This window comes from Felis catus, chromosome F2, assembly GCF_018350175.1.
Source record: "Felis catus isolate Fca126 chromosome F2, F.catus_Fca126_mat1.0, whole genome shotgun sequence".
Classification (NCBI taxonomy): domain Eukaryota; kingdom Metazoa; phylum Chordata; class Mammalia; order Carnivora; family Felidae; genus Felis; species Felis catus.
Window position 1 is genome coordinate 6,881,948 of NC_058385.1, and position 13,536 is coordinate 6,895,483.

At 45.7% G+C, this 13,536-nt stretch overlaps 1 long non-coding RNA gene across 2 annotated transcripts; it reads left to right on the top strand.

Moving 5' to 3' along the window:
* Positions 1-509: 509 nt before the first annotated feature.
* Positions 510-10,753, top strand: LOC109495976. 2 transcript variants are annotated; one of them, XR_006592581.1, is made up of 3 exons: positions 510-1,453; positions 1,729-1,839; positions 10,074-10,753. It is a non-coding gene; the product is annotated as an uncharacterized LOC109495976 (long non-coding RNA). The 2 variants fall into 2 exon arrangements; XR_002739531.2 differs by lacking the exon at positions 10,074-10,753 and adding an exon at positions 3,142-4,069.
* The last annotated feature ends 2,783 nt before the right edge of the window (positions 10,754-13,536 follow it).

Here is a 13,536-nt window from a genome sequence, read left to right on the forward strand (position 1 = left end):
AGAGTTTCTTCTTTCAGCGATTACATAAATCTTCTTTTACAAGCAACATAACTACTGAACTTTATTTTTTTTTTATTTAAAAAAAAATTTTTTTTTAACGTTTATTTATTTTTGAGACCGAGAGAGACAGAGCATGAACGGGGGAGGGTCAGAGAGAGGGAGACACAGAATCGGAAACAGGCTCCAGGCTCTGAGCCATCAGCCCAGAGCCTGACGCGGGGCTCGAACTCACGGACCGCGAGATCATGACCTGAGCCGAAGTCGGCCGCTTAACCGACTGCGCCACCCAGGCGCCCCACTACTGAACTTTAAAATAAAGCACAGATACATTCCTATCTCTAAATAACACAGCATAAAATAAAAGAACTACATTTTATTTTATTTAAAAACATTTGTTAAAAAATTCTTTCCATGTTTATTTATTTTTGAGAGAGAGAGACAGAGTGGAAGGGGGCGGGGAGGGCAGCAAGGTAGGGAGACACAGAATCCGAAGCAGGCTCCAGGCTCCAAGGTGTCAGCACAGAGCCCGGCACGGGGCTCAAACCGATGAAGCAGGAGATCATGACCTGAGCCGAAGTCCGAAGCTTAACCGACTGAGCCGCCCAGGTCCCCCAAAAGAACTACCTTTTAAAGAAATGGGCCATAGGTCACCAGAAGGGAGGTGGGTGAAGGGATGGGCAACATAGGTAAAGGGAATTAAGAGATACAGACTTCCAGTAATTAAATAAGTCACGGACATGAAAAGTACAGCCCGGGCAATATAGTTGTCATAATGATGTCTGGTGACCGATGGTCGCTACTTTATCACGATGAACACGGAGCAATAATGTATAGAATTGTCAACTCACTATGTTGTACACCTGAAGCTACTACAACACGTCAATAGTAAATACTTAATGAATAATATTATTTATTTCAATAATAAATAAAAGGGGAAACGAGCCATAGAATAACTTGAGAAAGAGCTTTCTGACCGAAATGGAAATGTCTTAACGTGTTGCCACTGACACAGCATTGCTTGTGAGGCTCAGGCCTCCAGAGATGTGTGTGCCATTAAAACAGGCTTTAAAAAAAAAAATGAAAAGGCTCAGAGCCACTGCAAGACTGTCTGTGACGTATTTAATCCTGGGCAACCTTTCCAGCAAGGTTCCGGCAGAGCTTGAGAAATTGGGCCCCCTCAAATCACGGGACTTTCCACATCACTCTGGTGATAAAAGGAGGCGGTTTTTTGTTTTTTGTTTTTTTGGTTTTTTTCCTGAACGCATAGGCAGAGCTAGATTCCTACACCTGTAGAGAGGAAGGAGAAACACTCGGGTGTCGACACAAGCCAGAGCACCGGATACGGATACAGCACCAGCCCAGATGGATGGGGCATTCCATTTCTCCACAAAAGCTGAGCTAAGAAAAATGTCAGGTCGATAATGAAGAAAGACTGGGAGGAAACGTAATACAGGTGAGTCGGGTCTCCTTGAGGAGATTTCACAGCAGCGAGACTGGTGGGCAGGGCAGCGGAAGATCGACATTTTTTATTGACCAGCCACCATATCCTGCGTGTGGTGCTCAGTGCTTTATGCCTATTATGACATCCTTACAAGAGAATGAGTAGAGCTTTCTCCCTGGGAAGAGTGCCACGGTCCTATGGCTGGTTAACAGACAACAACATTCAACAAAACTTGGCAGTGAAATTATTTGCAGAAGCTATCATCAGAGTGCTTTTCTTTGTCTCAGATTGTTTTGTAGGACCTTGGAGTTTAATAACAGAGACCCAGATGCCTAATCCGTCCAGCTCGGTCTTGTGCCTGACTCACTGGATGGCCTTCGTGAAATCATTCTCCATCGGTGAGTGCATTTCCTTGCTGCTAAGACAAAACTAAAAATACGTATTGTCTTCAGGGGTTATGGTAAGCACTGGCTGAGTAATTTTTGCTAAGAAACTGCAACTTTTTCAAGTATAGAGGAGAGAAAAAGATGTATTTCATCATACAGGAAATCTTTTTGGGAGTTGCCCTATCCTAAAGTGATACAATATAACAGAAAAAACTTTCTACAACCTCTAAGCTTCATTAGACCACGGGACACAAAGTGCCGTAATTCTCGTGCTTTCTGATGCTGGCCAAGACACGGCCAAGACAGTTGCAAGAAGCAGTTCAGTCGTTCAAGACACGGTCAGTCGTTCAAGACATGGTGTGCGGGGGAGAGAGCAGTCTTTTTCTGTCCTGCTCTTCACACACGGGGCGGGTCCCCCATGGACCTCGTCCAGCCGGGCCAGACATCTCTCATGTGTCTGTGCTCCCAAAGTGTACTCTTTCCCAAGTGCTAAGCCCACCGGCAACTTTTCTTTGGAATTTATATGACTCCGTGTTTTGGCTGCTACAAATCTAGTTTTATAAAGTGCTGGGTGTTCTAATTTTTTAAAACAAAATTTTAATGTTTATTTGGTTTTGAGAGACAGAGACAGAACACGAGCAGGGGAGGGGCACAGAGAGGAGACACAGAAGCCCAAGCAGGCTCCAGGCTCTGAGCCATCAGCACAGAGCCCGACGCGGGCCTTGAACCCACGAGCTGTGAGATCATGACCTGAGCCGAAGTCGGAGGCTTAACCGACTGAGCCACCCAGGGGCCCTTGAGTTTTCTAATTTTAAGCAGGAAAATTCTGCCCCACTCGCTTTGTATTTTCTATGATTTTATTCATCTCCCTTTAATTTGAGTGACCGAGTCTAGCGGCTAAGAAGGTTTTGAGAGACAACTCAGGATAGTAAAAAAAGCCTAAAATGTGGAAGCCAGGAGAGGAATCGCGACTTTGCTACCAACTCTCTTACGGCCTTGGATGCATTACTCAGATCTTTGAAATTCAGGGTTTTTTGACCATACGATGGGGAGAATGATATTGACCTTGTAGAGTTGTCATAAGGGTTAGAGATCTTTGATATATTTGCTTTATGAAACAAGCATATATTGAGTACCAAGTTCCTTACGTGGAAATATGGCTGCAAACAAGACAAATAACCAGCTCTTATACAGCCAGAGTTTCAGTGGGGAGCTATATCTAAAGTTACTGGGTCTAGAACTCGGGCAAACAGTCCGTAGACACGGTGGGCACCTCCATATTGGATGCCAGTGAGTTCTTCCTTTATCCTCCAGACACAGGACAAAGGGACATTTTGAGGGGTCATCTGGTCCTCCTGTTGCTTCCATTTTCACAACTTATTCGGACAACAGTTACTGAGCAGCTGGATCCCACGTGCACAGGCTTCCTCCAGCACTAGGAACACGGAGGTGATCGGGCTGTGGCCTTGGTCTCAGGGCTGACAGTCGGGGAGACAGACAGGCAGTTACCCTTCAGTGTGCTGGGGACTGTGGGGTCCTTTGGAGGGGGAGTGCTTCCCAGAGGGGTCTGGGAACTAAGTCTTGAAAGATGAAGGGGATTTGGCACAACGAGGCGTGGTCGGGAAGGTGGAGAAGGTGCTCAAGATAGAGAGGACCGAGGCCAAGGCTTGGAGGGCACAGGGTCCTTGCTGTCTTGGGGGCGGTAGAAAATAATTCAGTATGAAGTACAGGGTGTAGGGAGGGGGTAGGGAGAGATAAGGGGTGCTGGATATATGAAGAGAGCTCAGCCTCACACGTGTGCTGAGGAAGTTAAAACCTCTTACACGAGCCTGAGATTTTTGGAGAAGAGGTCAAACTGGAGACTCAGTGACACTGGCCAGAGGTTGAACCAGGGCACTGGTCACCAGGAGAGTCAGGCAGCAATGTTTGAGGAGGTGGACAGCCCAGTGGAGAGCGGCTGGGGTGAGGAGTGGTGGGAGGGCGGACCTGGGTCCCCCCAACGAGGACGGCCAAGCCATGGACCTGGGGGGGGAGGGAGCGCAGTCTTTGATGACAAAGGCCGCCTCGAGCTCTTGCTAGCCCCGTGGCCCCGGGAAAGTTACTGAACTCTCTGTGCCTCAGACCCTTCATCTAAAAGCGAGCATGATGAGGGGCACCTGGGCGGCTCAGTCGGTTAAGCGTCCGACTTCACTCAGGTCATGATCTCACAGTCCGTGGGTTCGAGCCCCGCGTCGGGCTCTGGGCTGACAGCTCAGAGCCTGGAGCCTGTTTCGGATTCTGTGTCTCCCTCTCTCTTTGACCCTCCCCTATTCACGCTCTCTCTCTCTCTGTCTCAAAAATAAATAAATGTTAAAAAAATTTTTTAAAAATAAAAAAAATAAAAGCGAGCATGATGATAGTAGAACCTCATAGGGTGTTGCGTTGTTATATGGCTTAAAGAAAATAAGGCATGTAAGGCACTCAGAAGGGTGTCTGGGGTGTCCCAAGTCCTCAGGAGGTGCCAGCTTTTCTTAGGGGACACAGCAAGATGGAGATTCTTGGAGGAGAAAGAGGGCTCAGGAGGACCAGGGGGTCTCCTTCTGTTTCCCGTGACAAGAGGTTGCTTCAAGACTTTAAGAACACCATTTCGGTCACCTTGTCAGAGGAGGTAAACTCCACAACGGAGGCTGCCTCGCCGGCTGCCAGCTGTACGAAACCCGGGGCAACTCTCTCTGAACAGATTTGTGGAGTCCGGGACACCTAGGACAGCGGACCCCACATCCGCTTCAGGGCTCGAGCAAGAGAAACGTAAGTGAAAACGTTCAGGCCGTAGATCCCTGTGGGGGGTTCAGTCTTCATACGAGGTCGGGGACCAAGCGGGGTCCTGGTGAGATGGTGAAGCACGTGCAGTTTGTTTCTACCCAAACTACTACCAACTTCTCTGATGTCTTTCTAAAGACATCTTTTTTATTTTTTTAAATGTTTATTCATGTTTTAGAGAGAGAGACAGACAGAGTGGGAGCGGGGGAGGAGCAGAGACAGACAGGGACACAGAATCGGAAGCAGGCTCCAGGCTCCGAGGTGTCAGCACAGAGCCCGACGCGGGGCTCAAACTCATGAACCGCGAGGTCGTGACCTGAGCCAAAGTCGGACGCTCCACCGACTGAGCCACCAAGGACCCCTCAAGATCTATTTCTTTTAAGTTTTTTCACGGCACCAATGAATAATAAATTCTTAGCGGCTCATTTAAAAAGTAAACATACCCTAGGAGCACTTGGGCGGCTCAGTCAGTTAAGCATCCGACTCTCAATTTCAGCTCAGGTCCCGATCTCAGGGTCGTGAGATCGAGCCCCGTGTCGGGCTCCGTGCGGAGTGTGGATCCTGCTTAAGATAATCTCTCTCTCAAGGGGAGGCTGTCTCCCCTTCTACGTCACTCTCTCTCTCAAAGAAGTCGACAAGTTAATTATTAATTAATTAATTAAAATAAAAGTATACACACCCTAAACGGGCAATTGATGACCCAGGCATTTCGAAATCAGCCTGCCCCTCCTCTCACTCACCAAGCGACTGGGTTTTCCACGCTAGCAAGTCAGAGAGCTCTGCTTGCCTCAGACGTGCACCGCTGTTCATGAAACACTTGAATCTGGTTCTTGCTCTCCATCCTGATGTCCGCCTTCCTTCTGGACGCATCCAACCCTCTGACCTCCTTGACCCAATGACCTTATTCTCTGCTGGGCCACGGCTTCCCGTTCTCACGGTGCAGAATGTGAAGTCTGAACCTCGTTATCTTTTGAAACTGTTCCACCTCGAAAATCATGAATCAGGCATCCTCCTTGCTGGTCACCAACTTGTCACTGCAGCTTCTTGCACAAAGGTCCCCGGCGCAAGTGTCCCTCTGGCTGTGGGTGACGTGCACACCTCCCACTTTCTCTCCGTTGGCGGCCTCTCTGCTCTATTAATGTTCCCGAGATCCAAGTTGGATTCTGGCCCCCATGACACAACCACGTTTCTGGTAAGCTCTCTTGCCCTCCCTTTGCCGCACATGCCCGGCAAATTCAATTCCTTGTTTGTTTTTCGTTTTTCTAGTTTACTTATTTACTTTGAGAGAGAGAAAGAGAGAGCAAGCAGAGGAGGGGCAGAGAGAGAGAGAGAGAGAGAGGGAATCCCAAGCAGGCTCCACCCTCCCAGCAAGGAGCTGGATACAGGGCTCGAACCCATGAACCCGTGACATTATGACCTGAGCTGAAATCAAGAGCTGGACAGCTAATCAACTGAGCCACTCAGGCACCCCTAGCGGATTCAATTCTTTTTTTTTTCTTTTAACGTATTTTTAATGTTTTATTTATTTTTGAGAGAGAGAGACAGAGACAGAGTGCAAGCAGGGAAGAGGCAGAGAGAGAGGGAGACACAGAATCCAAAGCAGGCTCTGGGCTCTGAGCTGTCAGCACAGAGCCCCATGCGGGGCTCAGATCCACAAACCGTGAGATCATGACCTGAGCCGAAGTCCGACGCTTAACCGACGGAGCCACCCAGGCGCCCCATGGTGAATTCAGCTCTGAATGAACTCAACCATACCCATTCTCCGGCCTTGGCCAGGCTGCTGAGTGTCACCATTGGGAAGCTCCCCAGCTAGGCGGATGGTGATCGCTATATGCCTTTGATCACCAACCCCAGGGGTGCTCCCTTTTCCTGGCAATCTCTCTATGCTTCCCTCAAAACGCTTTTCACGAATGTTCCATCTCCTTCAATCTCAAATATGCCCCACCTCTCCCTAACTGACTTTGCTTCATATTTCACAAAGAAATAGAAATACCAGACAAGACCTTTCTCGACTTCGTGCCATCAAATCGACACCACCACCTGCATCGGCCCTGGTTTTCCCCTCCTCTCGATAGAACTGAGTGGCCATTTCCCCTTTAACGGAGACTTATTTTCCATCCTGCCCTGGACTGAAGTGATTTATGGTTGCAGAGACGTGGTGCTTACTGGCGACCCCGATGGAAGCCATATTGAAGTGGAAAAAGAAGGAGCCAGAAGGTGGAGAAAGCAACAGAGCGGCTGTAAGCCAGTTCAGTCGAGAAATCTGATTATGAAGAGAGGCAGTCACTTCAGTGCTCTCTTCGAACCTTAGGCTATCAGCTATTGCCCTCATCTTTCCCCTGGTCCCCTCTACCCATTCCTTTCTGCCCTCAGATATGCAACGTCCTCTGAACCTCAACACTACTACGAACAGCCAGACAAACCGGAAACAGAAACCACCCTCGTACCTTGTATACCTCAGCTATTGGCCTGTTATTTGCTTCCCTTCGTAATCAAATTTCTACAACGGCTGTCCATAGCAGTCTTGTTACTTTTTCCACCTTCCGGTTCCTTCAAATCTCGCTTCCATATGGCTTTTGTTAGGGTCACCAGCGATGTCCAGATCAGTGAAACCGAAAATCACTTCTCTGTCTCCTGAGGTGTTTCCCTCAGGCAAGTCCTCAGGGAAACTCTTGTAGATTTGGGAAAGTAACGTCCAAAGGTGATGGAATCGGCTTAACAAATTAACTCCCCATTTGCTGACTGCATAGTCTGTGTGAGGCACTGGCTTGAGTAATGGGACTTCACAGAGACACGCAGGATGTGGCCTCTTATCATGGGCCTACTGGCCGGCACCATAAAGAAACGGTGGTGATACACCGAGCTCCAAGCAGTAAGTAAGTGAAGCAGATGGGGCCCAGGGAGCACCAGGGAAGAAGGAGAGTCAACCTTCTCTACAGTGGGCAGGAAGGGCAGCGCCTGAACTGAGGACCTGAATGACGAGGGAGCACACTCCAGGCCGTGGAAGCTTGTGCAGTGCAGGGGGACTTGTTGCTGTGGTGACAGTCGGGGAACTTCCTGTCACATGGGACACAAAAGTCTGTGGTGGAAGTGACGACGGAGGGAAGGACAGACATGACCAGTCGGACGGTGATCTCTGACCAGGACCGCACAGGTGCTCACAGCAAGGACACTGGCCGCCAGCCCTCTCTCCATCCCAGTGACATCGGAACCACTGTATTTGACCTAGGTATGGTCCTGGGTGTCAGCAGGTGCTGAATAAAGGACTGAATATTTTAGCTCATGAAACTTGCCACATTACTGGTGTTGTTTTCATTAAAAGTGTTACTGCATCTGACCTGCTTAGAACACTATTAGGCACAGCGTTTAAGAGACAGCAGGACATAGGGGCACCTGGGTGGCTCAGTCGGATAAGCATCTGACTTCGGCTCAGGTCACGATCTCACGGTCTGTGGGTTCGAGCCCCGTGTCGGGCTCTGGGCCGACAGCTCAGAGCCTGGTGCCTGCTTTGGATTCTGTGTCTCCCTCTCTCTCTGCCCCTACCCCACTCATACTTTCTCTCTCTCTCTCTCTCTCAAAATAAATAAATGAATATTTAAAAAAATTTAAAAAACAAACAAACAAAAAAGACAGCGGGGCATAATGGTTGGACCCCAACCTACTAGACTAGACGCCCAGAGTTTATGCCCTGGCTTCGCTGTCTACCATGACTTTGGCCAAGTTACTTAGCCTCTTTGTACCTTCTGTGCCTTGGGAACTCTGATAGTACCTAACTCACAAGGTTACCACGAAGGTGAAATGAGTTTATATGTGTAAAACACTTAATGCTTTGTAACAATTCACCACAATTGTCCACATTACCACTAATAGTAGGCACGACTAACAATTATTTTTAATAATTTATATTGTGACTAAATAATTATTGACCATTATGATGAAATTTTCCAAGCGCTCTGACTCCTAGAGCCCCAGCCCCGCCCTCACCCCTGCACTCTTTTCCTGGCATATCCATATCTCTTGCTGACTTGAGATACATGTCGGTCATCAAGCGTGTCCGTCAGCTGATGGAAGAGGCAGGGGAAACTGTAGCAACCATCCACAGACCCAACCATCATGCTATTCCCAAGTCGGAATAGCTCTTCTTCCTCATTGAAAGTATGATTGAATACCTCATGGATAAACCAGCATGGAATTGGGTTCTGGAAGGCTAAAGAAAGAAATTACCACTCCAGGTGTGCTCTCCGGAAGCCTCACATGACACCCTCCCCATTTTGTTTATTGTCACGTCAGCTTTGGGATTTACTGTCCCAACTAGTCCGAAGGGCATGTGTTTTTATATTTTGCAAGACTGTCTCAACCAGCAGTGTAAAACAACAGAAAACAGTTGCAAAGCTTTCACTTTTAAAGGGTTTCCAAGCACCCTGCCCTTTTCCTAAAGGACTCTTTTCCCTTTTATGGATGAGCACCAGGCTCCAAGACAGTGTAAATAGAGCTTCCTGTTCCAGGGAAGTGTTGGCTCCTGCAGGAGCCCAGGGGTCCTTTGGGAAAAGTTGATAGGAACTATGAGCTGTATGTGACCTGCGGCCCAGGAGTCAGCTGAGCCAGCAGGGAGGGAAACACATTTAACAGCCCCTTTGTGCAGACTGAGGTCCCAGAAGCACTTCTGGGAAAGTAAGTCTGGTGCCATACACACAGTCCTTGTAAAGAATGGCAGGGAAGCCGGCCGAGCTGGAGAAGGACATGCCCAGATTAGACGCCCAAATCTTGGACCTGGCTGCTTTGAAGAACCGAGAGATATCTGAAACTCCCTGTGTTCCATATGAGTGAAGGTTTAAAAATCAGGAAAAAAACCCAAACTGATGTCGCACGACTTTAGTCCAACGGCAACTATTTTTTCAGGGTGCTTGGTGTTCGCACGCTGCTGGCATGCAAGTTAAAATCTATTACCCGATGCTTTTAGTTGGTAATAAAAGCATTACTTGTATGTGGTTGAGTCGGTGGGCCATCCATCTGAGAAGGGTGCTCTTTGACTTTTGTGTGCTTCCCAGTCTCATCGATGGTGGAAAGAAAGTAAACCGAGAAAGTATACTAGTCCTTTTAGATTCACTCATAATGATACCATGACAAGTATGAGTATTATTTTGAGGATAGCTGACATTTACTGAGTACTCGCTATGTGCTAATCAATGAATTCAGCCAATAGTCTCCATCAATGAAAAAAAAAATTGAGCATGAACTGACAAACCGGGTTTGCTAATCTAACGTAAAGTCCGCAAAGGGACACCCGGAAATCAAGAAACAGAAATGCAAGTGAAAGTAGTGACATGGAAGTTCTTGTCTTTTTGTTCTGCCCGACGTTCTTTCGTAGTTTGTCTACTAAAGGGGTGTGGGCACCCAGTTTGGAGACAGCTCTGCAAACACTGAGCTGTTACTATTTCCCTTTGAAGGGTGAGGGATCGGAGGACGAAGATGTGAAGAGGTGAAACCCTGGCCCGAGGTTTGCAGGGCTATCATCGTGGGACAGGCTGCGGTGCCCTCTCCGTGACCTCATGATCTCACTCATTGCTGTAGCTGCAGTTCCAGGAAGCTGTACAATCGTGTATTCATATTTCTGCCTCTTCTCAGTCTCAATATTAGAGGGATGTACTCAAACGAGGTGTCCGCAGGTGTTCTCGTCGCATCATCTGAGGTCTTTAAAGCAGATGGAGTCAAATTTGTGACATTATTCTTGGGCCAGACATAAAAATTTCAGAATGAGTTGAGATTTCTTCATCTGAAGCTTGCCTTATTAATCAAGAAAGGGAGCCCAGATATTGGGCTTATGATGGTTAAGAGTAAGAATGGAACGGAAATTGGAATTGAGAAAATGATGCCATTTGGAACAGCCTCGACAAAGAATAAAATGTGGGGGTGCCGGGTTGGCTCAGTTGGTAGAGCATGTGACTCTTGATATCAGGGTCTTGAGTTCAAGCCCCATGTTGGGGTAGAGTTTACTTAAAAAGAAATTTTAAAAAAGAGGGCAAAATGTTTAGGAATAATGAAAGCAATGCAAAACTTGTGTTTTGGAAACTATAAAACATTTTTGAGTGAAATTTGAAAGTTCTAAATAAATGAAACATAACCAGTGCTCGTGGATCGGAAGACTTTCTGTTGCTAAAATAGCAAATACTCCCCAAATTCCTCTACAGATTCCACCCAGTTCTTATTAAGCACGAGCTGGCTTATCAGAAGAAGTTTACAAGCTCATCCTAAAATGTAGTGGAAATTCAAGAGATCAAAAATAGCCCAAACAATCTCGGATAGGAAAAACAAAGTTGGAGGATTCACACTTCCCAATTGCAAAACTTACCGTAAGACAGATGCCTGGGTGACTCGGCCAATTAAGCCTCGGACTTTGACTCAGGTCATGACCTTGTAGTTTGTGGGTTTGAGCCCCGAGTCAGACTGTACTGACAGCTGGATCCTGGAGCCTGCTTCAGATTCTGTGTGTGTCTCTCTCTCTGCCTCTCCCCTGCTCATGCTCTGTCTCTCTCTCTCTCTCTCTCAAAAATACATAAATGCTTAAAAAAAATATCTTACTATAGGACAATAGCAATCAAGACGGTGTAGTACTGACATAGGATAGATGTATATCAATGGAATTGAATTGAGACTCCAGAAATAAACCCTCACGTTTATAGTCAAGTGATTTTTGACAAGCGCACCAGGACATTTCAGTGGGGAAAGGAAAGTATTTTCAATAAATGGTCCTGGGACAACTGGATATCCACATGCCCAGAGTGAAATTGGACCCTTACCTCATACCCTATAAAAAAATTAATGCAAGTTTGATCAAAGACTTAACATAAGAGCTAAAACTATAAACACCTAGAAAAAAACAGGTGTACATCTTTATGACCTTGGATTATGCAGTAGTTCTTATATGGCACGAGAAGCGCAAGCAAAGATTAAAAAAAAAAAAGATAAAGTGGACTTCATCAAAATTTAAGACTTCTGTACCTTGAAGGATACTATCAAGAGTGTAAAAAGGCAATCCAAAGAATGGAAGAAAATTTTTGCAAATCACATATCTGATAAGGGACTTGACTCTAGAATACTTAAAGAGTTCTCACACTTCATTTATAAAAAGGCAATTTCACAACAAAAACCTCAAACGGCCCAATTTTTAAAATGGGCAAAGGGTTTGAACAGATATTTCTGCAAAGAAGATACACAAATGGTCAATGAGCACCTGAAAAAATGCTCAACATCACTAATCATCAGGGAAACAAAAGTCAAAACTACAAGATACCAATTCATTCTCATTAGGTTGGGTATTATAGCAAATAGACAAAACAAAACAACAAGTGTTGGGTAAGGACGTGGAGAATTTGGAACCCTTGTGTTCTGTTGGTGGGGATAAAAAAATGGTGCAGCTGCCGTGGAAAATGGCACAGTGGCTCTTCAAAAACTTAAACAAAGAATTGCAGTATGATCCAACAACTCCACTTCTGGGTGTATTCCCAGAAGAATTGAAAGTAGGGACTCAAACAGGTATTTGCACAATGATGTCCACACCAGCCTTGTTTCTAATAGCCAGAAGGTGGAAGCTATCCAAGTGTTCATTGACTGATGACTGGATGAATAAAATGTGGAATATTCATACAGTGGAATATTATTCAGCCTTAAAAAGAAAATTCTGACAGATGTTCCCACATGGATGAAGCTTGAAGATATCATACGAAGTGAAATAAGCCAGCCACACTGTATTACTGTATTATACAGTATTATACAGAGTGCCTACAGTACTTACACAAAGTACCCATGGGGGCGCCTGGGTGGCTCAGTCAGTTAAGCGTCTGACTTCAGCTGAGGTCATGGTCTCACAGTCTGTAAGTTTGAGCCCCGCGTTGGGCTCTGTGTGCTGACAGCTCAGAGCCTGGAGCCCACTTCAGATTCTGTGTCTCCCTCTCTCTACCCTTCCCCTACTCATGCTCTGTCTCTCTCTCTCTCTCAAAAATACGTAAACATTAAAAACGTTTTTTTTTTTTTTAAAAGCAAAGTACCTCTGGTACTCAAATTCTTAAAGACATGAAGTAGAATGGTGGTTTCCAGGAGCAGGAAGAAAGGGAGGATAGGAAGTTATTTTTTAATGGATACAGAGTTTCAGTTGGGGAAGATGAAAAAGTCCTGGAAATGGATAGTGGTAATAGTCCTACAACACTTTCAATGTACTTAATGCCACAGAACTGTACATTTAAAAATGGTTAAAATGGTAAAATTTACATTCTGTGTATTATACCACAGTAAGAATATAAAGTAAGAAAAATAAAAATACAACCCAGTTAAAATATGGGCAAAGAATCTGAATAGAAACTCCTTTAAAGAAGGTATACAAATGACCAACAAGTACATAAAAAAGATGCTCAGTATCATTAGTCACTAGGGAAACACAAATCAAAACCACAAGGAGATACTGCTTCATAGTCAGTAGGGCGCCTCTAATCAAGAAGACAGATAATAAATGCTGACAAAACTGTGGAGAGACTGAAACCCTCATACACCAATGGTGGAAATGTAAGATGGCCCAGCTATTTTAGAAACAGTTTGGCAGTAGCTCAAATAGTTAGACATAGAGTTATCATTGATCCAGCAATTCTGCTCCTAGGTATATACCCATGAAACAAATGAACACGTATATCCACACAAACCTGCACATGAATGTTCATAGTAGCATTGTAGTAGCTAAGAAGTGTAAACAACCCAAATGGCCATCAACTGATGACTGAATAAATAAAATGTGGTACACAAACGGAATATTATTCTATGATAAAAAGAAATAAAATACTAATGAATGTTAAAACATGGATGAACCTTTGAAAACATTAAGGTAAGGGAAAGAAGCCACTCATGAAGGACTACATATCGTAA